Source organism: Ostrea edulis, chromosome 9 (genome assembly GCF_947568905.1).
Source record: "Ostrea edulis chromosome 9, xbOstEdul1.1, whole genome shotgun sequence".
Lineage (NCBI taxonomy): Eukaryota > Metazoa > Mollusca > Bivalvia > Ostreida > Ostreidae > Ostrea > Ostrea edulis.
The window spans coordinates 69,348,672-69,358,979 of NC_079172.1; the positions used below are offsets into that span (position 1 = coordinate 69,348,672).

A 10,308-nucleotide genomic window follows, 5' to 3' on the forward strand; every position below is an offset into this window, starting at 1 on the left:
ACAAATAATGTACTTTCAGTGATGCTCAAGCCGATAGGTTGTATTGACGAACTAGATCGTTATAACGACCATATAATTTTCAAAATGCTGACTTCAATCGAAACTGTTGAAACCCCTTTACCATCAACTTGTTTGTCAGTAGCTTGCCTCGATTTCAAAAACTGACCATACGTAGAACAAGCTCTTGCATATCGAATCAGTTGAGAGATATAAACACCATATGCGGGTAATAATGGAATATTGCTACATAAATATGGGAAGTTGACGATGGAGAAGCTGAAATCATCCCGTTTGTCATACAGTTGAGTTGTCAGTTTGCCGTTAATGTCTACTTTCCATAAGATATCTAAGTATGAGGCACAAGTGGACGACTCTGTGGTGTCCTTTATTTCGAGCTCACAGGGATATATCAAATCGACATATGAATGAAAGTTATTATTGTTAATAGATAAAACGTCATCGATATATCGAAATGTCGAATTGAAGGTCACCGCTAGGGTTTTTTCTTCTCACATAGAAGTTTTTAAATACATTCTGTTTCATATTAATATATAGAAACAGGTCAGCTAACAAAGGAGCACAATTCGTGCCCATGGGAATTCCAGCAGACTGTTGGAAGACCTGATCACCAAACACCACGAAGAGATTGTCAATGAGGAACCTTATCTAAGTATAAAGCAGAAATTGACGATTCTGTGGTGTATTTTAGTTCGAGGTCACAGGGATATATCGAATCGACATATGAATGAAAGATATTATTGTTAATAGACAAAACGTCGTCGATCTATCTAAATGTCGAATTGAAGGCCACAGCAAGATATTTTTTTCTTTTCAAATAGTTTTTGAATAAATTCTGCTTCATGTGAATTTAGAAACAGGTTAGCTAACGAAGGAGCGCAATTCGTGTCCATGGGAATTCCAACAGACTGTTGGAAGACCTGATCAACGAAGACCACGAATATGTTGTCAATGAGGAACTCTAGCATATTTTTTATTTCAACTTCAGAGTGCTTGTGCGTGGAAGCAGAGTGGTGTTTAACAAAGTAATGTTTTGGATGATTTATTACTAGATATGAATATTTCCGTTTTCCATTTTTGTTGAAGAAGCAACTGTCTATGATGTCAAAAAGTCTAGTATTTAATTGATCGTGAGGAATGGTCGTGTAAAGTGTTAGGTCATAGGTTTTGATGTTAATGATTTGGGAGACGTTTTGTGATTTCAAGACTATTAAAAGTTCTTTAGAATTTTAAAAAATCCACATTTGATTAACACCACTTCTTGTATATGTAGTCGCACAGTAAGTTTGAAGTTTTTCCTTCACAGCTGTTCGTGAGGAGCAAAGATAGGGGCTTGGAAGAGCACTTACTGGATCCAGCAATGCATCTTTGTAGGGGTTTTTATTGTTTAAGGATGTTCTTTGTATTTCAAGACATTGTGTATTATACTTGATATAGTTATGCAAATCACCTCTTTATTCGATAGATGACCATTGCGGGATGTCATTCAAATGGAATTTCATCATTGCCGGTGAAGGGCTGGGAAAATTACGCCTTTCCTCAGCCTTTAAGCAGGACATTCCGGAATCAGATACCGGAGTTAAAAAATTAAACGAAAAAAAACGTGAGACTTTTTTAATTTGGACTAAAAGTCCCTATGATGAAGTACTTGCATTTTAATGACAGCAGATATTGCATTAAAAAGTGAAGATAACGAGCGGTGAACAATATTATATCTCCTAGAAGGAATAGAAAATAGAGTGGGACAGACACGGACCCTGAATATACCAGAGGTGAGACCATGTGCTCGGGAGGAGCAAGCACCCCTGTCGAGATATTGGGCAATATTAAAGGGACTGATTCACGATTTTCCACAAAATTTTCTTTTTCACATTTAATGATCAAAATCTACTGTCTAATGTGTTTAAAAGATTTCACATAAAAATTATGCATCATCACAGAAGCTCATTTTAGAGAGTTTGTTATTTGTTTTGTAAACAAAGATTGCGGTGTGTTATTGTTTACGAAATTTTCAAAAGAATTAGATATCGTTCTAAGTTTATCATATCTTTCACATTTCAAGCATTTTTAGGGTAAAATATGTCATCTAAAAGTTAAAATTTGTGACTATGCAAAATTAAGATGCTTTATATTACAAAATCAATATTTCACTTGTTTGTTTGTATACATAAAAAGACTCGAGTCTTTGTTTGCATAGCACGTATCTAAGGTTAAAATGTTGCTTTTATTCTTGCATTCAGAAGGTCAAAAGTTTGGCCGTCAACATTAAATGAGTTATATTTTTAATGTTTAACATCGAAAATGAAAAATATTTTCATCAAAAATCGTGAACCAGTCCCTTTAATGCAAATAAAGCTCCACAACGGGCCTTCGTATTTAAAACATGATATTCCACTTAATAAAGTATGACACGTTTCGCATCATGCACATCTATGTACATTTAATATAACGATATAGAATCATATTTAAGAAATACGATATTCAAATTTATGTGATAAATATCAGTACTAAGTTGAAAGATACACATCTAGGTACGAATTATCATTGAATTATCAATATTTAATGAGAGAAGAACGAGATGCATGTTAAATTCAATGTGTGTCAATGCTTGAAATCTAATCAATATTGAAGAGTTTTAAACAGTAATATATGGTAATTTAAAATCTTCAGAGAGATTTATTAGTCCTTTGTAAGTGAATTAAATATGAAATAATGACATCGCTTTCAAACTTCAATATATTATTTGTTTGTCCGTCTAGCAAAAATCGCAATGTTGATAAATAAGAAAATTTGAGAGTAAAACGATGACTTATTTTCTTTTCAAAGTGTTTCATTGTACCTATTTACTACAATTTTATATTTGATCTTCAGCTTTATAGGCTTGATTCAGATATCCAAATTATAAAACTTTTAAACCACCAGCTTTTCAAACTTAATATTAGATATTCAAATATCAAACTATATAAATTTTAAGGGCTTAGACTTAATGTTAGATATCCAAAAAATCGAACGTCCAGATTCAATTTCGATTGATAATCAAGTATTGATAAAACATTTACCCTGGAAATCAGTGTCTCGAGCACGTTTATCGACAACATAGCAATAAATCGCCCACGTCATGAATTGACCTGTCATATATCTCTTTTCAGTATGCAGTGTATATTAGAATCTACTGTGTAGCAGTGTAAATAAAATTTTGAATTACATACTAGATTTCATGGCGAATATTCTCAAATGGCTGTCATTAGGTACCGATATCTTTATAATGTGTTTTAAATAATTAGATTATCCATGCCATCCCCACTTATTCATCCTTCCATGTGAACGCGTTCAGCTTAATCCTCTTGGAATAAATTTCGACGCATTACGCGCTAAATTGGTACAGTTTCATATGGAAACACATATATTGCATCAGGGTGTTGTACAATATTAATGAAATGTAAGTGCTTTGTATGCTTGATTTACCCTAAGCTGAGTGAATTAAGATGGATGACATTCTCACAAAGCATTTGATCACCAGATACATAAAATACAATGAAATGAAATGAACCAATCATATCTAAAACAAAATATGCGGAATATAGATTTTCAGTATCCGCGAAAGTGAAAATTTCCAGTTTTCAAAGTTTTCACACACAATAAACAATTCCTTTCTCATATTTGTCTAATTCCGATTTTTGCTATGTTATCGTTTTAACAATGACGCGTTTGTAGGATTTTGAGAGTTTGAATACTCTTGAATTTAGATAGGGAATTCATGGATAACATGGAGAAAACTTTTTTACAATTGGTGAGAGAGAGAGAGAGAGAGAGAGAGAGAGAGAGAGAGAGAGAGAGAGAAACGAGATTGATTGTATATTGTTTAACGTCCCTCCAAATAATATTTCACTCATATGGAGACGTCACCATTGCCAGTGAGGGGTTGGGAAATTTAGGCCTATACTCGACGTTTACGACCTTTCAGCATGGAGTGATCTTTATCGTGTCAAACCTGCTGTGACACGGGGCCTCTGTTTTTGCGGTCTCATCCGAAGGACCGCCCCATTATAGTCGCCTCTTACGACAAGCAAGAAGTACTGAGAACCTGTTCTAACCCGGATCCCCACGAGAGAGAAAGAGAGAAACCACAACATAGTTACATAATATTATTGATAATATCTCTGTCCAGGTGACCGTGTTTGCCCTTCTCTTAATTCTGTATTCTCTATAATGTTTGTAAGATCGATCACTGTTCATTATCTTTATTTATTCATACAAGGAATAGTTATAATCTAATATTTGAATTACGATTTCTTATCGATAATAGACGCTAAGTATACATATATATGAACGTTAGAAGTATGAAATGATATTCATCTTCAGTACAATTAGTTGTACAAAGTTTATACAGCCTACAATGCACTTGTCCATTCACAATGTCCACGCTCAATAGAGAGGATTTGGGCCCGTTTCAAACAATCAATGTTTTATTCAAACATTCTATTGAATGGCGGAAAAAATATTTCCTGGCGAAGCAGCAAACTAATAATTGTTGCAGATGTTTAAAAACATGTCGTAGGTATATGCAAACATCCTATAAGTTACACATGTATACAAGATAGAGAGTTGGGCAAAAACCGATTATCAAACTCAAATCTGCGTAGATGATAAAACTCCAAAACTCATATCTATCTATGTATATACCACTCCTTTCTTCAAAACATATTATCTGAACAAATAACTAACAATAAAAAAATGTGGTTATTGGTAAAACAATTTTTTTTCAATAACATTGAATACTATCATTTTGCTGGGTTTTCATTATACTTGTTCTTTACAACAGCTACCGATGACAGAAAAGGTGAAGATAACGAACAGTGATCAATCTCATAACCCCTATAAAGAATATAAAATTAAGTGTTAGGCAAACACGGACCCTGTTTATTGTTTACCGTATTTCATGCCAATTGGTTGACCGTTCCATACATACTGATTTTACTACGGATCACTCCAACTAGCTGTTCAATATATAGGTCTCACGGCGGTGACATTTCGGAAGAAGATGCTTATTCCTCTAAAGTTCCTGGTCCCACCTCTGGTGTGTAGAGGGGTTCGTGTTTACCCTGCCTGCTCTTGATTTAGTATTCTTTATAAGAGTTAAGAGATTGATCACATGCTCATTATCTTCACTTGTTTTGGACACCAATTCTACGGAATTGAACTTAGTTACTTCCTAAGTCCTCGGGAACAGTGCGCATGGATATATTACATGGGGCATTTGAGTGAGCCGCGTCACACTTGCACCTTTCTTTGGTACATAACAATGACAATGACAATGAGAATATCTTCATTCTCTTAAACTCATTTACAGTGTAGAGAAATAAACAAAGTGAACGTAAAATAGATATACATGCAAGTCGTGGGTAATGGTACATTTTGAAAAAAAAGGTAGAAAAAACAAAAACAACTAGAATACAATGTTGTTAGTGGGTGGATTGATTAACCTGGAGAACATACTCTCTCAGAAATGATTTTGATAAATTTACTTAAATTGATTAATTTACATACAGACATAATAGAAAACGCGCTCTAACATATAATCCTATATTCAAAACTCATTTCCAATACGGAAAGATTTGTTTCATTTAAAGTAAATGGCACCATATGAAACAAATAGATGGATTTTTTTTTTCAATTCGTTGTGTATTTATAAATAAGATAAAGTTCAGCTTTAATTTTCATGAGGATTATGAAACGACCATCATTATTCGAACTTGTATGTTAGGCACTATATGGACGAGGTCATCGCTAATTGGAGTGGTGAAGGTCATGTCATACTACATAACACTGGGCATATATTATTGAACCAATGTTAACTACGCAAAGGACCTCCAGACTCTAGCTGTGACATAACCCCCCTCCCCCCGATGATTTAGTAAAACATCAAAGTTCAAAATATGCAATGTACAATGCCCCGATATGTTCATTAATGTCTTATCACAGATTAGTTGCACTTAATGTTTCTGAAAAGTTTGTTAACATTAAGAGTCTTTTGAAACCAGGTTTGTCTGTTCTGGTTAAATGTATATTGATATTCATCGTATGACCGGTTTTTAAAGCCATTGTTTATATTGAACACAAGGTTGTCCAGATTTCTCTCGTTTTTTGTAATAAAGAAAATCATATCCAAAAGGCACGACTGGACAAACTTGTGCTGGTGATCTAATTCATATAGATAAACATCATTAAAATCTGCAAAATCTACTGGGTATACGTTTCCTGTCTATCCCAATAACCTGTATTGACCTCCAGTAGTACGTCTATAGTTTTCTAGCTAAGGGTGACCATTTAAAACTATTCCAATATCTTAGGGGGAACACTTACTGGAGATACATCAATGTTTGATATTTGCAACAAACGTTAATAGATAAATCAGTGTTTCTTTGAAAAGAGGGATGTTAAAAAGGGACCACAAGCTACAGCTAAAGTGGGGAGATCCTTTAGTGAAAACAAATTAATTTAAATTAGGAAAAACAGTGGAATTACTTTGATGTATAATTAAATTGTTTTCGTTAGTGTCCCTCCCGTGAGGACATTTTGTATTTGGATTAGAATACTTTATTATGCTTAGATGGCAATGGTAACGATGTTGTAAATTTTAATACATTCCCATGTGTTTATCTAAGATAACATATACACACAAATAATAGCGTTAATATCAAGATAGATGTTCTGCTGCAAAATTCATTTTAAAACTTACATGTACAGTGTTTGTTCCGATTTGTCCCCCAAGGACAGAAAATTCAAAAAGGAAGTACAATATTTTTGCTATCTGTGAAGTACGCATTACGGATGTGTTATTTAGGAGATGCACGAATGTTTTGAAGAACATAAACTTAAGAAATAATATCTATCACATCATATTGTTCAAATCTAAGTAAAGGGGTATAACTTTGCTTGAAGCTTGCACTAATTATATTTCCATAAAAATACATGCAAAGACATCATGAGATTTTAAGCGAATTTCGAGTCGTTGATTTTTCGCATTACAGTTGGTAAAACACAAAAGACATCTACATAATACACATTTAATAGATACAGCTGTGTGTAACGTTAAATGACGTATTGCTCAAAATCACCATATACCATGTAATCGCCTACATTCTCTAGTAACATACAATCACATTGGTCAATGCATACATATTTGTAGAGGAAATATATTTTCTTAAAACTTCTTTCCCTGTATTCCTGCATTCGGTATAGTAAAACATTGTAAGAAATCAATTTGAATTTAAATTCATAAGAAATCTGGGTTTTCATTTTTAAAGTAAAGTTTCCTGTTTTTCATCGTTATCTTCACGGCGTCTTACACCATCATCCTTGAATGAATGAATGTTTATTTATTAAAGTATTCAAGGTCATTGGCCCAAGGTCAGCTACATTTTAAGTCACATGTATTTACATAGTCGGGTTCAAGCATAAAACCAAATATAACATTTTTATCCTTGCAAAATGTTTGCATTATACAAGTAATGTATATATTAATATTCTTGAGACTTCATGAAATGTCTCTTACCATCATCCTTCACAAAGGTGACCGCCCAGTATTTCAACGGTCCGATAGTCCGACGGGTCGGTATTCCGACTGCCCGATAGTCCGACCGGCCGGTATGTCAACAAGTAAGATGGCATGGATATATTAATGAATTCTATAATTTAATCATTAAATCATATAATAAAATAAATGTTGCTGGGTTTTTTTTTCTCAGTCAATACGATGATTTAGTCATCTTCGAAGTACAGCATTCACCTCGTCCTTTCGGCTCGGTGAATATTGTACTTCTCAGGCGGCTTAATTACTGTATTGACCTCAAAACAGCAATATTTGTATAATGTTACATTTTTGATCAATTTGTTAGTCACTGGTATATGTTAATCATATTGCAAAAAATTACATAATAAGGGAAAATTTGGTTGTAATTCTCATTTTCACTAAGAAATCAGAGAAATGGAAAGTTGTTTTAAGGATGGAGACTTGTCAACGTTTTTTAACGTAAGTGGGTCTCCATAGTTTGAGTGACGTAAAATTTCTGTTGTTAGTTTTTGGAGAATAAACAATTAATAAATGATTTTATTGAAATAGAAATAGCAATTTTGTATTATTTCCTAGCAGAATTCATTGAATTTTCAATGCTTCGATAAACGCACGAAAAAACTTACGACAACCATCTTAGCTCTTGCGAACGTAAACAACATGGAAAAATCAAGGTGGCAAGGGCAGTTCGTGAAGTCTGTTACCGCAAATAGATAGAACATTTGTCGCCAAAGTCCAGTGAAAAGGATGGGAGAAAAGCATTGTTCTTTTACAGCATGATTATGCAATTTCCTGAGTTTTCCTCCGATTAAGACAACAACAGCATCGTTCTACACCTGGCACTGACAGACGACGCGACATGTCAAATGACAATAATACTGTCGCACACGAAGAAAATGTAAGTGAAATGTACACCATCTGTTCTTTTGGGAATAGTAAATCTTTAATTATTATCTTCCGTAAGGCCAATACAACTCCTGTATATACTCTATAAAATCGTAGGTCTGCAAAATATTTGTGTACACATGTATAACCTACATGTACGTAGCTTATACGTCAGGACTCTTTCCTAGTCAGTGCAGTGTAAACACACGCACATTCACATGGATTTTTAATACTCAGGTACACTGACGTAATTATGTACCAACCAAATTAAACATCGTCAATGAAACAATGATAATTATGTGCATTAAAGATGCACATTTTCTCAAAACCCCATTCCAGTGCTCATGTGCTTATAAATAAAGAGAAAAAGTATGGTGTCCCAATCTGGTCTAAAATTAGTAAATCATCTGATGTGGATTTTTTAAGAATTGGCTCTTATTAAAAGTAATAGGGTTGATCATTATCAACAAAAGCACTATATTAAATGTGTTTATAATTAAAGAGAAAAAGTATGGTGTCCCAGTCAGGTCTAAAATTAGTAAATTATAATGTATGATGTGGTATTCAAAAAAATTAAATCTTAATTGCTCTTATTGAATGGAATGGGTTTGATTATGAACAAATTACAGACGTCTTTTTTATTTTTATTTTTTTAAGTAAGTGATTGTTTTGAGAATCAATTATTTTTAACTATTATAAATATTTTTGAGATGTGAAAATGCATTCATCAAATGAAGGGATATAATGCTTTTCATTTGATGTTGAAATAACAATTCTTTCTATGGTGAACTGATCAGATGTGTCCAATATCACTTAGATGCCCACTGGTTTGGATGGGCTAAATTGCTGTAGAAAGGACGATAGGAATTTAGATGCTCATAAGTATTCAATGTTTTATTAAATTGAAATTGCAAAAAAAAAAAAAAATTATAATGAAAACATTCTATGCATGTTTAAATTATTGAACGAATGTTTCACAAGGTATATGAAAACCCTAGGGTAAATTCACAGTGGAGAACTGGCAGAAGATTTAATTTCCAAATTAAAAAAAAATTGATACATTTCTTTTATTAAAAATGTAGACTTCTCATCACAACATTTCATTAAATCTAGATAATGACGACTATCAAAATTTAGGAAGCAATCAACAGTACTGATGGAGATGAAAGAAGGAGAAAATTTCAAGTCTGAGATTGCATTTGATGAGATTGATATGATAATGGTACATGCACCAGAGCAAACTGTCAAACAGCACTCCAGCCAACAACATTTCCCTCTTGTATTCTTTGACTTGAAATCAAAAGGACTAGGTTTGTTACTTTTTACTACCTGCCCAATATTCAAATTGATTGTTCAGTTGAGAAAAGAAGTTCTTAAATGAATACATGTATCATATTTTGGTGTTAATTCATTTTCCAGCTAGAGATTCTCATATTACACAGCTGCCATGTGTGGTGAAGAAAAGTTTCCCACCTATACCTTTCTAAAAATACCTATAACAGCAAAAGACTCAGAAATAACAGAAATCGAAAATGTTAATGGAAATGTGTTTAGCAAAAATTAAAAATGTAGAAGTCAATCCTTGGAAAATGGATGCTCCTCTTGATTTTGTTTAAAAATTTCAAACTAGAGTAATTCTGCATTTACAATAGCAATGTATGAATGTTAACAAATATGAATGTTTATTGTATACTATACTCAATTTAACATGTTCTGTTTATGAGAGAGAGAGAGAGAGAGAGAGAGAGAGAGAGAGAGAGAGAGAGAGAGAGAGAGAGATTATTGCAAGAATTGGAAAGTAACTGCAAAAATTATGTGCAAACTGCACCAGT

At 33.3% G+C, this 10,308-nt stretch overlaps 1 long non-coding RNA gene across 1 annotated transcript in view; it reads left to right on the plus strand.

Moving 5' to 3' along the window:
* Positions 1–8,216: 8,216 nt before the first annotated feature.
* LOC130050412 (uncharacterized) overlaps positions 8,217–10,308 on the plus strand; it is a 2,214-nt gene continuing 122 nt past the window's right edge. The window contains exons 1-3 of the long non-coding RNA XR_008798849.1: positions 8,217–8,489; positions 9,590–9,786; positions 9,896–10,308. The exon at positions 9,896–10,308 is cut by the window's right edge and continues 122 nt beyond it. This is a non-coding gene — a long non-coding RNA (uncharacterized LOC130050412). The remainder of the gene's footprint in view (positions 8,490–9,589; positions 9,787–9,895) is intronic.